General features: G+C 39.1%; 2 long non-coding RNA genes across 2 annotated transcripts in view; both read left to right on the top strand.

Annotated features, from left to right (window-relative positions):
• Positions 1-15,382, top strand: part of LOC143696127 (uncharacterized) — a 105,495-nt gene that overhangs the window by 15,455 nt on the left and 74,658 nt on the right. The gene's annotated exons all lie outside the window — the stretch shown is intronic.
• Positions 1,921-7,816, top strand: LOC143696126 (uncharacterized). Its single transcript, XR_013185537.1, has 3 exons — positions 1,921-2,086; positions 6,256-6,420; positions 7,688-7,816. It is a non-coding gene; the product is annotated as an uncharacterized LOC143696126 (long non-coding RNA).

Below are 15,382 nucleotides of genomic sequence, written 5' to 3'. Positions count from 1 at the left end.
AACTTGAGCAACTTCATTAAACTGGAAGCTGGCCCTGCTCTTGGAGCTCCACGTAGATGGCCTAAATTCCTTCCAACCTAAATTATTGTATGGCCCTTTAAGAAACTTAGGGGACAGAGACAGCTCTTGTTTTGGAGATATAGAATTGTCACTAAGTTGCCTGTTAATAGTTCTGCTTTGCAATTTTTTTTTCTCCAATATCTTCATCATGGACTGCATAAATAAAGGAGAAGCCCTGTAAAGGTGTGTTGGTTTTTACATACAGTTCTATGAGAAATAATCATAGGACCCACAATAACAAGAACTGCTTCCTGGTGACCACAGCCCTGGCCCAACATCCCAAATCTGTGTGTTCATACTGGGAAAGTGTGTGAGAAGGGAGCATGCCTCTCCTTACCTGGCTGATCCCTGTCCCTACTCATTGGATAGGGATTGCCACCAAAGCATTTCCTGCTTGCTTTTTCTCAGATATGTCCTTTAATTCTACTGACAAGAAGTAGAATTCTAGCTCCAAAATGCAATGTCACATACCAAATGTAGGCACAGAGATTTTTTTCCATGTACAGGAGAAGTCATAAGGTTTCAATGCCCATTTGTTCGACCTTCAGCTAAAAAGATAACACAATAATAGTGATTGAATGTTCAGCCTGTTTAAATTAGTGACAGCAATGAGAAATGTGCATTAGTCCACAATTGGCTTGACAGGACACAGCAGAATATTCTCCCCTTACAAGTTCTCTTTCATCTGACATGATTGCTTTCCCTTTCTATTCTGCAAGGCCTCAGCTCCTGACCTGCTGGGTTTAGAATTAGTCCCATTAGTCTATTATTTTTCTTTTCACAAATGACAACCTCCTTAAAACAGGCCCCTTTTATAGGGATTTTAAAGGTTTTCTGTGGCTTTCACCAGAGCCTGGCAATTACTAAACCGTCAGTAAATTAGCCCTGTTCCTCCTAAAGTCATTGTGGCATTTTCAGGATATTGCCTTCCATCCAAGGTCTTTCAGGAATGACTTCTCTCTCTCCTTTCCTCCCCTAACCCCCTGCCCAAACCCCTTCAGGCATACCAAGCATTCCTCTCCACTGACAACATGTTAATATTTTCAATGTAAATGCTTCCCAGGCTCTCACAGACTCAGAGGATGTCTCCTCTCACCTCTGAGACCATTGTGGTGAAGGATCTTTAGCTGTAAGTCACAAACTGCAATGTAGATGTACATTGTTACGTGGGGTTTTATAGCAATAAACACATAAATACTAAATAAAATGCTATTGGTAAGGCAGAGATTGAGTAAAAGCTGAGTTTCATCATGTGAGCTGGCTGTTTTTACCTTGGTTTCTGCTGCACTTTCCTGTTTATTAAATATTTTATTTATTCTGCTCATGTTCTTAGTATTTTTCATTGTTTTACATGTATTTTTGGAACATTTCCCCTGTGTAATCTATGCAAATGGCTTTCAGGATTGATTTCAAGCTTCTTATGAAACCTTTTCAAGGGCTTATCAATACTTTTGATTTGCTGTTTTCTTTTTTCTCCCCATTTGATGTCAATAACATTATAATTTCATATGGCTTATCTCTTTACAGGTTCAGCTTCCATCTGTCTTCAGGCTTTCTCTTACTGTTGCTACTGGATCTTGATTGTCATAGTTCTATAGAGCAACCCAGGTTCTTCTGCCTTCTGAATTTCCCTTTGCAGGGGAAGCTGTTCTTGTGCTTCCAGGGGGTTGTTGAATCATTTTGCAGAATGGGAACATGTGGTGCTGCCAGATAGTAGGAGGTCAGGAAGCTTCTTGCTGACATAAAATTAATTTCCCTCCCTGATTCATATCCATGTATTTTAGTCAAAAATGTCTCTGTAGGAGGACTTAGGGACTAGTCTTCACGTTTACTTGTGTAGCAATGAGTGCAGTTATCTTTCATAGTTAGGCAGAAAAACAAGGAAAAATTCTTGAACTTATTTCTTTGAAAACAACACAGAAAATTTCTGATTTTATAGGTCACCCTTGATTTTTCATGGGATATTTGACAAGAAGGGAGGTAATAGCTCTTGGCCCTCTCATGGAAATTGGAAGAAATGTATATGGTGAGTGTCAGGAAGGTGCAGCTTACAACTGAAGCTTCACTAATGAATGTGTTGAAATCTTGATCCATTCGTCTTCTTTTTTCTATCTTGGATTAATTTTTGATGATAAAATGAAATAAACAAAACCTCAGAGAAATGTTGTGAATATTAATTAGGGACTGTTGATTGAACACTGACTGTTTACCATGTGGACTGATACGTAGGCAGGCACTTTTTCCACATTAACAGAAGAAGTAAATGAACAACCCAGAGGAGATATCTGTAGTAATTTTCATGTATCAGTAAATAGGAGCAATGGATTACCAGAAAATCTGGAATGCATTTCTCCAGAACTGTTAGTAGCAAAGCAAAGACTTTATCTGGAGTGAAAATCTTTAATTTTAGAAAGTTTAATTTTTTTTTTTTAGAATCAATAACTCTTGTTACTGTTAGTGGGCTGAGGAATGCTATTCAGTTTATTTATTCACTATCACTGATGGAGAAAGAGAAAACAGATACAAAAATAGTCTTCTTTATCATATCCAATATGAATTTTTCCAATGAATGTGTCAGATAGAATTGGTATTTGTAGAAAATTCTGCCTTAGCATTTCCAGGGAACCAATTCCCTCTTCAAGAGGAGAGAGGGGAAATATGCAGCTGCTTTAATTTTACTATCAAAAATTATAAAATTATTATATAAATTAAAACAAAGAGATATTTCTTTTTCTGCCAGTTGCAATGACATTTTTATGTTTTATGTGTTTCCACCGAGGATGGTGACGCTTTGCTAAAATAAAGTATAATAGGCTATTATCTTTTTGTTCTGTAAGGCATATTTATACCTTTTCTGCAGACTGTCTTCTGATTCGGAAGAATTTGTGCTGAATCATCATTTGAACTCGAATTTCATGCCAGTGCAAGGTACAAGGTGCATCTTGTAAGCATTGGTGCATCTCTGGAACATTGCCAAAGCAGAACCACATGTTTTTTAATTTTGGCATGTGCTTGAAAAGCATTCTCATTTGGAGGGACAAAATGTTTCATTATTTAGATCACAGGCATCAGATCGGTGAATGCTCCAGAATTACTCTGCCTAATCAACTAATTATGTTGCCAGCTGTAGCCTAAACTAGCACTCTTCATGAGTGACATTAGAAAGCAAAAGGACATTGTGTTAGGAATTCCTTCAACAATTATGTTTCAGAGAGCAGAACAATCATCAATTTGGTCATTAGATAGATAAGCTGTGTGTTTTCAACTGTAGTTTGATGGGGTCTTGTATAGAGAAATCTTTGGATATCTCCCTTTGGTGTCTTCTGAAGTTCTACAAAACCCTATTAAAAAATAAGTCTTCTCTCTAATTAAAAATGTTTTTGGTGTTTTAAGTCTCAACTTTAAGGAAAAAAAAAGTAGGTAAATCTCATTAGAGATAATTCATCTTCCTCTGCATCCTCTTCGTAAAATAATCCTGTTACACCCTTTTTGCTAATTTTTAACATGGCAACTGTTTGGAAATAGGATCCAATTCCTAAATAATTTTATATGGCTCATCCCATCTGTGCTATGCTGTCCTCAGTACTTCAAGACAGAAAACATACTTCATGATAACAGCTCAAGTGGGAGACTGCTATGAAAAGATTAAGAACAAGTTTCTATTTGCAGTTGTAATGGAAACTGCAATAAAAATTGCTTTCAGAAATTGCCTGTAGAACATTTTGCAATTGCACTCCTGTATACCATTGATTGATTGAATTCATTGTGATGAATATTTAGTGCTTTGAAATCCTATTGCAAGATGGCTCAGACACTTGGGTGAAGCACCTGAGGGACTCCAAGGCTTTTTGTCTCTCCTGATGTGCTTTGCTAGCATGTCCACACCAGCCAGGACTGTGGCCCAGAGGGAGCAGGGTCTGCCTGGGTACCACCACCTGATGTCCACACTGAATGTATTCCATGAGCTTTTACTTTGCACTCATTCTTATATGTCTGGGAAATGCCCAAGGCTGGGCAAAGTGTGCCAGAGAGGGTGCAGGACTGGTGAATTTGCTGTTTTGCATGCAGCCTGAGCTGCCCTCCACACTGCCACATAACCCAGGAGAACAGTAGCAGGAAATATGTATGATGGTATTAGTAAGGCTCATCCTTAAAGTATCCATGTCTCTTGTAATAATTTTTTCTAAGTCTGCTAAATGTCAAGATGTCAAATCATATACAGTGCAGTTCACAATATTGACATCTGTTTCTTGGCCAAGCCATCTGGGCTGAAATTCCAATCTCAATGAGAATTTTGCACTCTGGTAAGGGCAAAAAATTAATTTCTGGCATATTATTCTCCTTTTTCTGCTTATATTTTCATTTAAGCTAGGATTAAAAAAAAAAAGGAGTGCAAACAACTATAGGTCTTGTACAGTGATTTTCTTACCAGATTTCAGGTCCCCCCTAATTGACAGCATTTTAGGGTGTTTTGTTTGTTTTTAAATAAACATAAAGCAGGTCAAGTAAATCAAACAGAACACTTCAGCAAGGGATTTAGTTGTTAGCTCTTTTAAACAAAAAAGTCTAAATGATTTCTGTTGGAAAGATTGATCAAAATACCTTAGGGAAGGTAAAATTATGTATTAAATAAATTCTTAATGTGTAAATAATTCAAATGTCACTTATAAAAATCTGTTTAAGTTTTCTCTTTCTTTATTCCACAGTTGTTTTTATATTTGGCATCTGTCATAATTGTCTAACTACAGGATTAAAACTCATGAAAATATATTAGTCACATTTGGCTAATACAGCTTGTTCAGCATGTCACAACATTGGTATCTAAATGTATTGAGAAAATAAATAAGAGAATAAGTTTGCAAAGACTAAGCTGGCTTCTAAAGGACACTGAAAATCTTCCAGTAAGGCTGCACTTAAACAGTTTTGGTCTAACTCAAAATATTTGAGTGTTTCTCTTTATCTGCTCAGATCTGCTCCAGTAGGTAAATACCAAAGGAAATGTACTGGAAATAGCTGCAATGGTGGAACTGAGCACAGAGTGTCTGAATTATGCTAAGAGATAAGCTGGTATAAAGGTTGGGTATTAAATAATTCAATATTACTGACACATAGGCGTTCCTAGGCAGAGACAGCCAGACAACAGGAGGATTTTTCTGTCAGAAAAACAAGTACCCAAAGCACCCTGGGGAATCCCTGCACTATACTCAGAATCTTAAGGCAAGATGACAGTGGCTAAGTCACAGAGTCATTTTTATGACATTAACTGAAAAATGTCTTGGGTTCCACAAAAAGAAAAAATAAAACATCTTGCTGAAGGAAATTTGGATGCCTCTCTACCTAGGTGATAGCTAAGGGCAGTTCAGGTCCCCTTCAATTTCCATTTTGCAGGGATTAATAGGAGAACATAAGATTTTGTCCAAAAGCAAGGTAGGCAGCAGTGTCCTATTCTGAGGCTTTATTACACCAATCTTAATTTGTAAAACAGAGATAATAAACTCCAGTGCAAATCTTGGTTCTATTTGCTTTGAAATGAAAGGTGAACATTGTCTTTGGGTTCAGAGTGGAAGGATCAGACTTAATAGCACTTCTGCAAGCACTCAGCAGCTGCAGGATCAGGTTGTCTCAAGGACTGACCATCTGCCTAGTAAGACCTGAAACACAGATTACCACCATTCTCTAAAGAGAACAACTTTCTAAGACCTTGACCAAACAGCACCATAAATTTCTGGCATGTGTGAGGTTGTCTGGGGAGGAGGAAGGAGATGTGCAAACTAGTGGGAAAAAAGACAAAAACAAGCAATATTTAAATAGTGATATGAGCTTAGTAGTCCTCCCCAGAGAGTCCTCCTTTACATATGAATGACTCTAGTCACCTCTGGGATGGCTTCTTAATGCATATTTCTATTTTGCATCAGGAAGAGAAAAATGTATAAATGAAAGGTGGAGAAAAGGCTTACTGTTTGAACTAAATAATGAAGGAAGGAGCACTGTGCATAAGAAAGAAAAAAATGCACCAAAAAGAATATTAAATCAGAGATGATGACATGATAAAAACATAAAACTTGAAGGTTTTATTATTCATCACTTACTGTTATGGAAATGTATGCAGTGGCTCCAGTATGATGCATGCAAACCCTCAACCCATTCTTCTGACATTCAATGTCTGCATGATTTTCATTAACCTCACCTTTTTAGGTCAGCTTCAAGTGCTTCTACAGTCATATTTAAACTAAAAAACAAAGAGAGAGAATGAGACTGAAGTGGTCCTACTGTAATATGGCATGATGGGAGCTGTTACCAGAAACCATGGATGCAGGAGCTGAGATCTGCTGCTGTGTGCCCAACTCTCCTGGTGGTAAGGTGAGAAGACATGAAACTGGTGCCATGTGTAATCAGCTTGAAATGAATTTCTTTGGTATATTGTCTCCCAATTCTCTAGTCACATAGTTCCTTATCCTTGGAGGGCTGTAGTGGGAAGGTAGCTGGGAAGTGCTATCAGTTTCCATCTGCACAAATTTTCTGAATGTCTCTGTTAGAAGAACGGACCTTCCTCCAGTGCCATATTTCATGAAGCAGAGAGTTTAACTGATCAGCTCCAGGGGCATTACCCAGAGGCAGGATTCATAGCCATTTCTGCTGAGGTCCTAGCAGTGTGTTTTTGTCCTGAATTCAGGCATTTTGGATTCCTATATGATTGAGGCTTATGCTTGATTTTGAACAGAATTCACATTCATACCTCTGTGCTGAAATGCATTATTGACTCAGGACAATGGAAAGGTCACTGCATTGATGTGAATCACAGCACCACAAAGAACCTCCCTAAAAAAATTTATCCTAGAGCTTGTTCTATGTTTTCATTACTAATCTGTTACTACCATTCTTAGATAGAAGACCCCACACACTGTCATTCTCTCCAGCCTCTAATACACAGTGTCACTTACCTGGTTGTAGAAATACTTAATTTTGACAAAAACATTCTAAATTTTGACAAAAACATTAAAAAACATTCTATTCTTGAGGAGCAATGGCATTTCCTGAATACTTTTAAAATGCTCATGGCCTTTAATCTCAATGCATACTGTGCTGGAGCTGTAGTTTCTGTGAAATGTCAAGTCAATAGCATGGTCAAAGCACTGAAATCCTGCCCTACAGGAGATGCTGAAATTTCAGGAATTTGCTCCCACTCACCTTGAATTAGGATGAAACCATTTTAAGACTCTTCACAAATCTGAAAATTCTGCAAATATTGCTCAGATTAACCACATCCTTTTGATGATCTATAGATTACTGAAAGGTTACTGATAAAGTTGATAGCAATTTCATGACAAATGTCTCAATTTTGCACAGATTCCTACAGACTGCTTCATCTGAGATCCAGAAACTTGTTGTAAATGTTAAAATTGGTTCTAAAAAGATGGTTTAGTTAAAATTGAAGTTTTTTTGTAAACTGCATGATCATTTTTGGTGCTTAAGAGCGACATACTGTTAGTGCTAGAAAGCTCAGCAGTCTGAAGTGTGCCTGAGTACTTATTATTAATTTATGAATACAGAAATTATATAGGCACTTGTTCCTGTAAAAATGCCTGTGAGAACATAATATACCTGTATTTCTTACCTTTTCCACCAGTGAAAAAAGAAAACAGAACGTGGAAGAATTGAATCCTATAATCAGGGAAAAAATATGATCAAAATTTATTGTGGTGTGTGGAAACAGAAGTTTGGTGTTTTACAACTGTAAGCTGTAAGCCAGGGAGAAGTGAGAGAGGCTGAAGAACCCATGGTGTCTTCCATAGGCTGCAGTGTGAGTATCTGCTCCATTGTGGTCCTCTGTGGGCTGCAGGGGAGCAACCTGCTCCACCATGGTCTTCTCCATGGGCTGCAGGAGAATTCCTGCTCTGCTGCTTGGAGCACCTCCTCCCTTTCCATCTCTGAGCCTAGGTTCAGCAGGATGGATTCTCTTGCATTTAAATGTGAACATTTAGGATGAAACCGAGACAAGGACACTCCACTTTACTGTCAACATCTTTCAGAAATGGCTTTAGGAGCCTGTGAATACCAGCTATGTCTCAGTCCCTGTGAGAAACATTAGATATAATTTAACATTTAAAACACTAGATGAGTGGAGTGGAAAAATTGTAATTTTCCTTTGGAGGAAAAAAAATCAAAGAGCCAGAATTCTTTCAAGAATGTTTCTGGTTGTCTGCACATAAGATTAGCTAATGAGTCAGTCTATGGAGCAACATATTAAAACAGGCAGTGCACTGTGTAACACTGTGCATCTGTAAGTGGCATGAGCAAGAAAATAGTACAGTTAGCACTGACACAGCAACACAAACACATAATGTAGGCCACTAGACCCATTTTAAGAATAATAATCTTTTTACTAACTATGTAGATCTCGGCTTTCTTTTTTTTAAAAATTATTATTTCTTATTTTCCTGAAATAATCAGAATATGGTTCATAAATTCAGCACCTACATCCAAATTTGTTGGTGGTTCTCATAAAACCACTGGACTGCTGCTGAGTTTCCAAAATAAATCAGATTCTTTGACCATAATTAGGACACTTGGCTGGTTAAAAGCAGACTGGAATTTTAGTGCTAGCTTCTTTGATGACTTTTGCATTTTAGGTAATGGCTATTTAACTTTGAATCCATAAATTATGATTTTCGCCTTTATCTTGGAGCAAAACTACCTGAAGATGATATAGGTTTGAGAACCTTGAATGGAAGGATTCACCTCCTCATAGCAATTCCCATATTTTGCAGTCCCTGGGGAGTGGTAGAATTTGGAAGTCAGTCAACACTGCCTGCTGGTTAGGCTTTTGTAGCTCTTGCCAGCCTTCACAGATACCAACATTTAGCTGTCATCACCCTTCACACTGAACAGGTGACTGCTGAGGGTTGCCAATGCCCCTGCAGGGAGTGAGTCCCTGTCACACTGCACGAACAACCTGACTAAAGCAGCATTTGGAAGAATCACTAAGATCTGGACAAGAATGTGGGATCACTGATGCGCCTTTTTTTTGTCTCAAACACGTAAGCATTTTTACTTCTCTTAAAAAGAATACGTTCTTAATATTTTTGCTTTAAGTATAAATAATTAAGAGATATTTTACCTCTTACCTCTAGCTGTTTTCTTACACAAAATCATTCCAAATGTCATGACAAATTGTTGCAAGAGCAACATTTATATCACAGAAAATTTTAGAATGATTAGGACCTGACAATTAAGCATTTTTACTTCCTAAACTAGGAAAATACTTTTTAACTAGGAAATGTATTTTAATGAGAACAGTCTTTCCCAATGCATGTGAAATTGAGCAAGACAAAATTTTGGTTTTGCCATGCACCATGTGGGACTGACTTCATGCTGTCCTGTGTGCAGGTGCAAAAATATGAGTCATGAAGGCAGCTCACTGACAGCAACACTCAGACTCTCACTCCGGCAGTGTAAGAATAAGGGGAATGAAATGTGAATAGTAAGGCTAAGTTAGCCCAAGACAGCTATTATGAGCAAAGAATATAAACATCTTGGTTAAAAAAACCCCTGGTTCTGTGAGTTTGAGAACGTAACAACAATATAACTGTGAGACCATCTGCCATTTTGGCTTCACACAATGCTGCAAGCCATCACAAAAATGGAAATATGTCTCCTGAAAAAGCCAACTTGTTGAACAATATAGAATGGTGTCCTTTGAAACTGGTAATATGACTGACATTCCCACTAAGAATCTTGAAGAAAGAGAATGAATTTGAATAGAGGTGGACAATGACTTCCTGACCCATCTGTATTGCAGCAATGTTTAGTAATGCTAAAGACTCCATTTCTTCATCATGAACCTTTAGCAAAACAAGATGGATCAAAACATAGGGTATTTCATGAGAATATTAAATCTGCCTGTAGTCTTCACTCTAAAGTGAGTTGTAACATCTATGCTGGTAAGGGTCCTGTCAGTTTTATTGGTTTGGTCAGACTAAAGGACAAATCTCCCTTTGCTCACTGAAAAAGCCTTTTAGAAACTCAGGTTTTTGGTACCAGTGAGAGTTGTCCAGCCACTCTTAGCATCTTGTGATATTTTCAGGTGGATTGGCTGAATCTGCCTGTCTGTGAAACTGAGAAGTGGTGGGATTTGCTTACAGTTTTCATCAGATTTAAAGAGAAAATTATGCACTTATTCCTTCTGTGGAATCTCTTCTGGGGTCCAGTTTTAAAGGCTTTGGCTTTTTACTCTGAGATTATTTAAGGAGAACTATTTTTACCTCTGAAGCTGATCCTTGGCAAAGTTTAATGGTGTCTCAATACCTGTGTAACTTCTGCTGCTACCAGAAAAAATGTTCTTGCATGTGGAGACTACTGATACAGAAAGATCCACTGAATTTGTGCTAGAAGTGTCCACAGACATTCATGGAACCTTAGAATGGTTTTGGTTGGAAAGGACCTTGAAGATTGTCTGAAGGTTCCAACCTTCCACCAGACCAGAGTGCTCAGGAGCCCCATCCAGCCTGGCCTTGGACACTTCCAGGGGTGGATTGCTCATTTGTAGAGCATAACCACCAACATGTTGGGCTAGTGGGTTTGGTCATCAAATACATCAAAAAAGCTCCTGGCAAAGTTTGAAAAGTTTGTCTTAGTTAGATACTCAAAAATGGCTTCTTAGCAAAGGGAAATACAACACAATGGGGTCTTTATATTTAAATCTTATATTCAGCTAATAGTTGCAAGGCCACAATTTACACCTGTCTGGGCATGATGGACATTATTCTTTAGATTCTTTGTGTTGTGTACAGTGAATGTATGGTCTCAGGGACAAAGAAGAGTTGCAGTTAGAGTCTTTCTATACAGTATATCATAAATGGTACACAGGATTAAATTGCCTTTTACCAGTAGCTTTGTTGCTGTGTTGTGCAGTTGAAGGGCACTATAGGTCTGTGTGAAAGACACTTTGCTGAAAATATTTGTGGACTACTATACACAGCCAAACTGGGTACCCAGACATATGTGCCAGCAGGATCTCAACTCTAAATTCTGAGGGTAGTATTGATACTATAGATCAAAGCATGCCTAATTCTGCATACTCATGTACTCATTACTCAGTCTTCTTGTGTCATGGTTGGTTTCTCAATCAATAGAATTTATCTTTGCTGTGATATGTGGACTTGTAATTAATATTGTAGAATCATGAAATATTTTGCACACTGCTTGTAAATACATTAATTTCCATCTGATTTACTGGTTAAAATAGAGGAAATAATTGTGTTTTAGATATGAAATCACTATGCTAATATTGATTAAGCAGATATAAGACTTTGAAACTGTCTCTGCATTTTTTCACTGTTAAATCTTCCAAAAAAAATTACATATTGAAATGCCTGAATGAATTTTGTCCTTCTTTCTTTCCTTCTGCCTATGACAGAGACAAAGGTTAAAGATGCAATTTGAACCTAAATGTATGATTGGAGTGTTACATCAGTCCCCCTGGCATCTCAGCACTTAAGGTGCTTCTACTGTGACCAGTTCCAGTGCTGAATCATGTGTCCTGTATTTCTAAAAATGATGGAATGAAAAACATTACAGCAGTACTAATGGCATTTTAACATGAAATGACTGTCTTCGCTCTGCTCCTTGATGTAAGAGCAAGGATCAGGAGATGATTAGCAACTTCAGCTTTTGACTGCAGTGAAGTAAAAGTGAGAAACTGTGAAACAGATTGTGGCATGAAGCTAATGGAAAATATGTTGAAAGGATGAAAGCATAGATGAGGACTGGAGGGCCAAAGAGCCAAAGTTCTACAGATGTGTTTGAATTACCAAAGTCATGAAGCATGGCACAAAAACAGCGTCCTAGAGAGCTGCTCTTCTGTAGCAATGTGATGGCTTTTTGTCTCCAGCACGTAAAATCAATGACAGCTCTAGACAGTGGCTTTAGTTTTGATCAAAGCTCAGTGATGATGGGTGGCAATACAAATGGTTATTGTATAATGACAGTGGGAAATAGAGGTGAAGACACAGACTCAGATCTAGTGACTTGAGAGCAGGGCCAAAGTGATGGGAAGACAGCCAGAGGCCCATGAATAAACATCCTTGACATGCAAGGGAACAATAACAAGACAGTTACTGGTGATTATCTTTAGGTGTATATTGAGGGTTCAGAGGTGCAGATCAGTTGTCATATACACGACCAGGAATGCAAATCCTAATAAATTATGCTGTGTGCTATCCCAAAATATGAATAGTGAAACTAAGCTCTTTTCTCCGTTTGCACAAAGAAATGTTTACTGATTGATGCGCTAACTGTATCATGCCTAAGAAAAGAGGTCTCTGCTGTTTTTGAAGAACATCCAACTCTTTATGTTCCAAGGATGCCAACCCATCATGCATAAGTGGTGAGAGGGTAGAGTGTTTCAGACATGTATCAGAGGATGTAATAGATCACTTCTTAACTAAACCACAACCACTGTCTCATTTATTGACACTCTACCCCTTGTAGAGGAGGAAGCAGCAAGGTTTAACATCTGTAGCCAATAAGAATATTTGGATTTGTATTAGGCTTGTGTGGCCAGGCTTTGGTAGCAAGGGGGATACTGGAGTGGCTTCTGTGAGAAGCTGCCAGAAGCTTCCCCATGTCTGGCCAAGCCACTGCCAGCCAGCTCCAAGATCCACCACTGACCATGGCCAAGCCAGTTGGGAATCATAGCAATGCCTCTATGGTAACATATTTAAGAAGAAAAAACCCATTTTTTGTGGAGCCATAATTGTTCTCAGAGAAGAGAGGATTTACAATATGTGAGAGGAACAGCTCTGCAGAAACCAAGGTCAGTGGAGAGGGAGTGGGAGGAGGTGCTCCAGGCACCTAAGCTGAGATTCCCCTGCAGGCTGTGATGCAGACCACGGTGAAGCAGCTGTGCCCCTGCAGCTGTGCAGCTCAGTGGGGACAAAGAGATCCACCTGCAATGGAGGAGATCCATGCTGGGCCGTGGACAGAAGGCTGTGGCCCTATGGGATGCACATGCTGAAGTAGGCTCCTGGCAGGGACCTGCAGGCCTGTGGAGACACGAGCCCAGGCTGGACAGGTTTTCTAACAGCACTTGCAACCCCATGGGGGACCCATCCTGGAGTAGCCTGTTTTTGAAGAACTGCACCCCATGGAAGGGGACCCCCTCTGGAACAGTTTGTGAAGAACTGTAACCCACAGCAAGGATTCTAAAGGAGTTCATGGAGAGCTTTCTCCTGTGGGAAGGACCTCATGCTGGAGCAGGGGAAGGATTCCTCTCCCTGAGGAACTGTGTGTGATGAACTGACCATAACTCCCATCCCCATCTCCCTCTGCCTCCTACAAGGCACAGGAAGGAGGAAGGAATGGGAGAGAAGGTATTTTAATAATTTTATTTAACTTTTCATTATCTTGCTCTGATTTTGATTGGCTATAATGTCAATCAATTTCTGCAAGTCAAGTCTGTAATGCCCATGGCAGTAATTGGTGAGGGATCTCTCCCTGCCTTTGTCTCAATTCATGAACCTTTGGTTATGTTTTCTCTCCCCTGTCCCTTTGTGGAGGAGAGTGACAGAGTGGAGTATCTCTGGTGGGTGTCTGGCATCCAGCCAGGGTCAGGGCTCCACAGTCTTTTCCAGTGTAGGATGGGGGTGAGAAGGAAGAAGGGAAACTTCTTGGGAGTATAGACAGAGGCAGGGAACAGAATTACAGTAAAGTTCAAGTATCTCTGGGAAGTTTGGAGTAGAAGCTGCTTGAAAAATGCCAAGGATCCATCTGAAATACTTTGAAACAGAGGCCACAGGTGCAAGAAATACTTTTGCATTGAGAGGGAAGAAAAGCAAGGCTTTTCTCTAAACTGAAGCTGAGCCTAATCACACAAGCTATCAGAGGAAGTGCAGATAGGAAATCAAAGCACAACACAACACTGTAAACTTTTAGATTATGTGGTGCAGAAGTTAAAGGTGTATTCTCTCAAGGACGAAGCAAAGGTATCTGTCCTCACATCTAGACACTTCCATAAAAATCCCCCAAATTTCCTTGAATTAAGGTCAAATCCCGGAGAAGCAGCTAGTGAAAAACAAGAGCAGAGTGAGATGTAAAAATAGGAAATGATAAAGGAATCCCATGTCCTGAGGGGAAGACAGGTAGTGGTGTCTTAACCCAGATATCTTCCTGGCAGGTAAATATGAAGCCAATTCTAAGACATATTTGATGAAGTGTTAAATCTTCTAATTTTCCATGTCTATATCCACACTTTTTAGTCAAGGGACCTTGGTGTATCCCTCTGACCAGAAGGGTGAAGGTAAGGGAGCAGGAAATTTAGCCTTTCAACACCTGGAGTTCAGAATAATGCCAGCTGGTCTGTGGCTATAGTTGTTTTTCAGCACTCAGTTTCTTTGGCCCCATCAGGAGTGTATGAGGACAAATGACACTGTAATTTTCAGTGGACAATGGGAAGACCAACTACATGTGGTCAGAATGGTTTTTCTCATTTTAGAATTTGGTTAGGATGAAAGATTGAGATCAATCCCTGAGTAGTGAGTGCAGAATATAAGTGAGCTTTGTCACTTGGGTTTCTAGGAAAATGGCATAGAAAGTACATGATGGAATAATGCCCAGAGGAAATGGAGACTTTATTTCAAGTGGAGAAAGAGGAGAGGCACTCTTTTTTATTTTTTCTTTTTTTTTTTTTTGCTTGGATAGCTATATTGGGTGATTTGTATATAGGTTCTTGGAAGTGGTATCACCACTTCTAGAATAAAGACAGAAAACATCATCACTGCTGATGGTACCAGATTTTCAAAGCTATATATACTCTGGACAGATGTCTCCAGCAAGGTGAAGGGGACTGCATTATATTGATAGAATGCTAAGTATACTTTTAAATGTAATATTAGGTTTAAGCACAAAGCTATCAGCATGGGAGAAAGCATATTCAGCCATTGAAAGGGTGTCCTTGCCAGCTGGTTGGGAAATTACAAGCCTGACTCAGTATATACTAAGCACTTACTTGTCTTTGATGGATGCTTATGTACCCCATCATCCTGGGTAAAGGGTTGTAATTATAAATTAGAGCTGTTGTCCTTCACTCCACAGCTTTTTTCCTTTTCATTGCAAGGTGGCCTTGGGAAGGTATAAATACAGATTTATTTTACAGATTTGGTGAGAGTGGCATGAAGTATCACCTGATTTCCACAGAGATGGCCCCAGAGATACAAACCCAGGTGTTCTCAGAGTCTCCTTTAATGGGCAATCTACAGTGCTGATGTTTTTGAGGTGAAAGAGGGCAACAATCTCTCTGTCCACTCTGTTTGCTCTAAAGCAGATG

This window comes from Agelaius phoeniceus, chromosome 1, assembly GCF_051311805.1.
Source record: "Agelaius phoeniceus isolate bAgePho1 chromosome 1, bAgePho1.hap1, whole genome shotgun sequence".
NCBI lineage: Eukaryota > Metazoa > Chordata > Aves > Passeriformes > Icteridae > Agelaius > Agelaius phoeniceus.
Note: the sequence above shows the minus strand (reverse complement) of the source record. Positions and strands in the feature narration are given on the sequence as shown.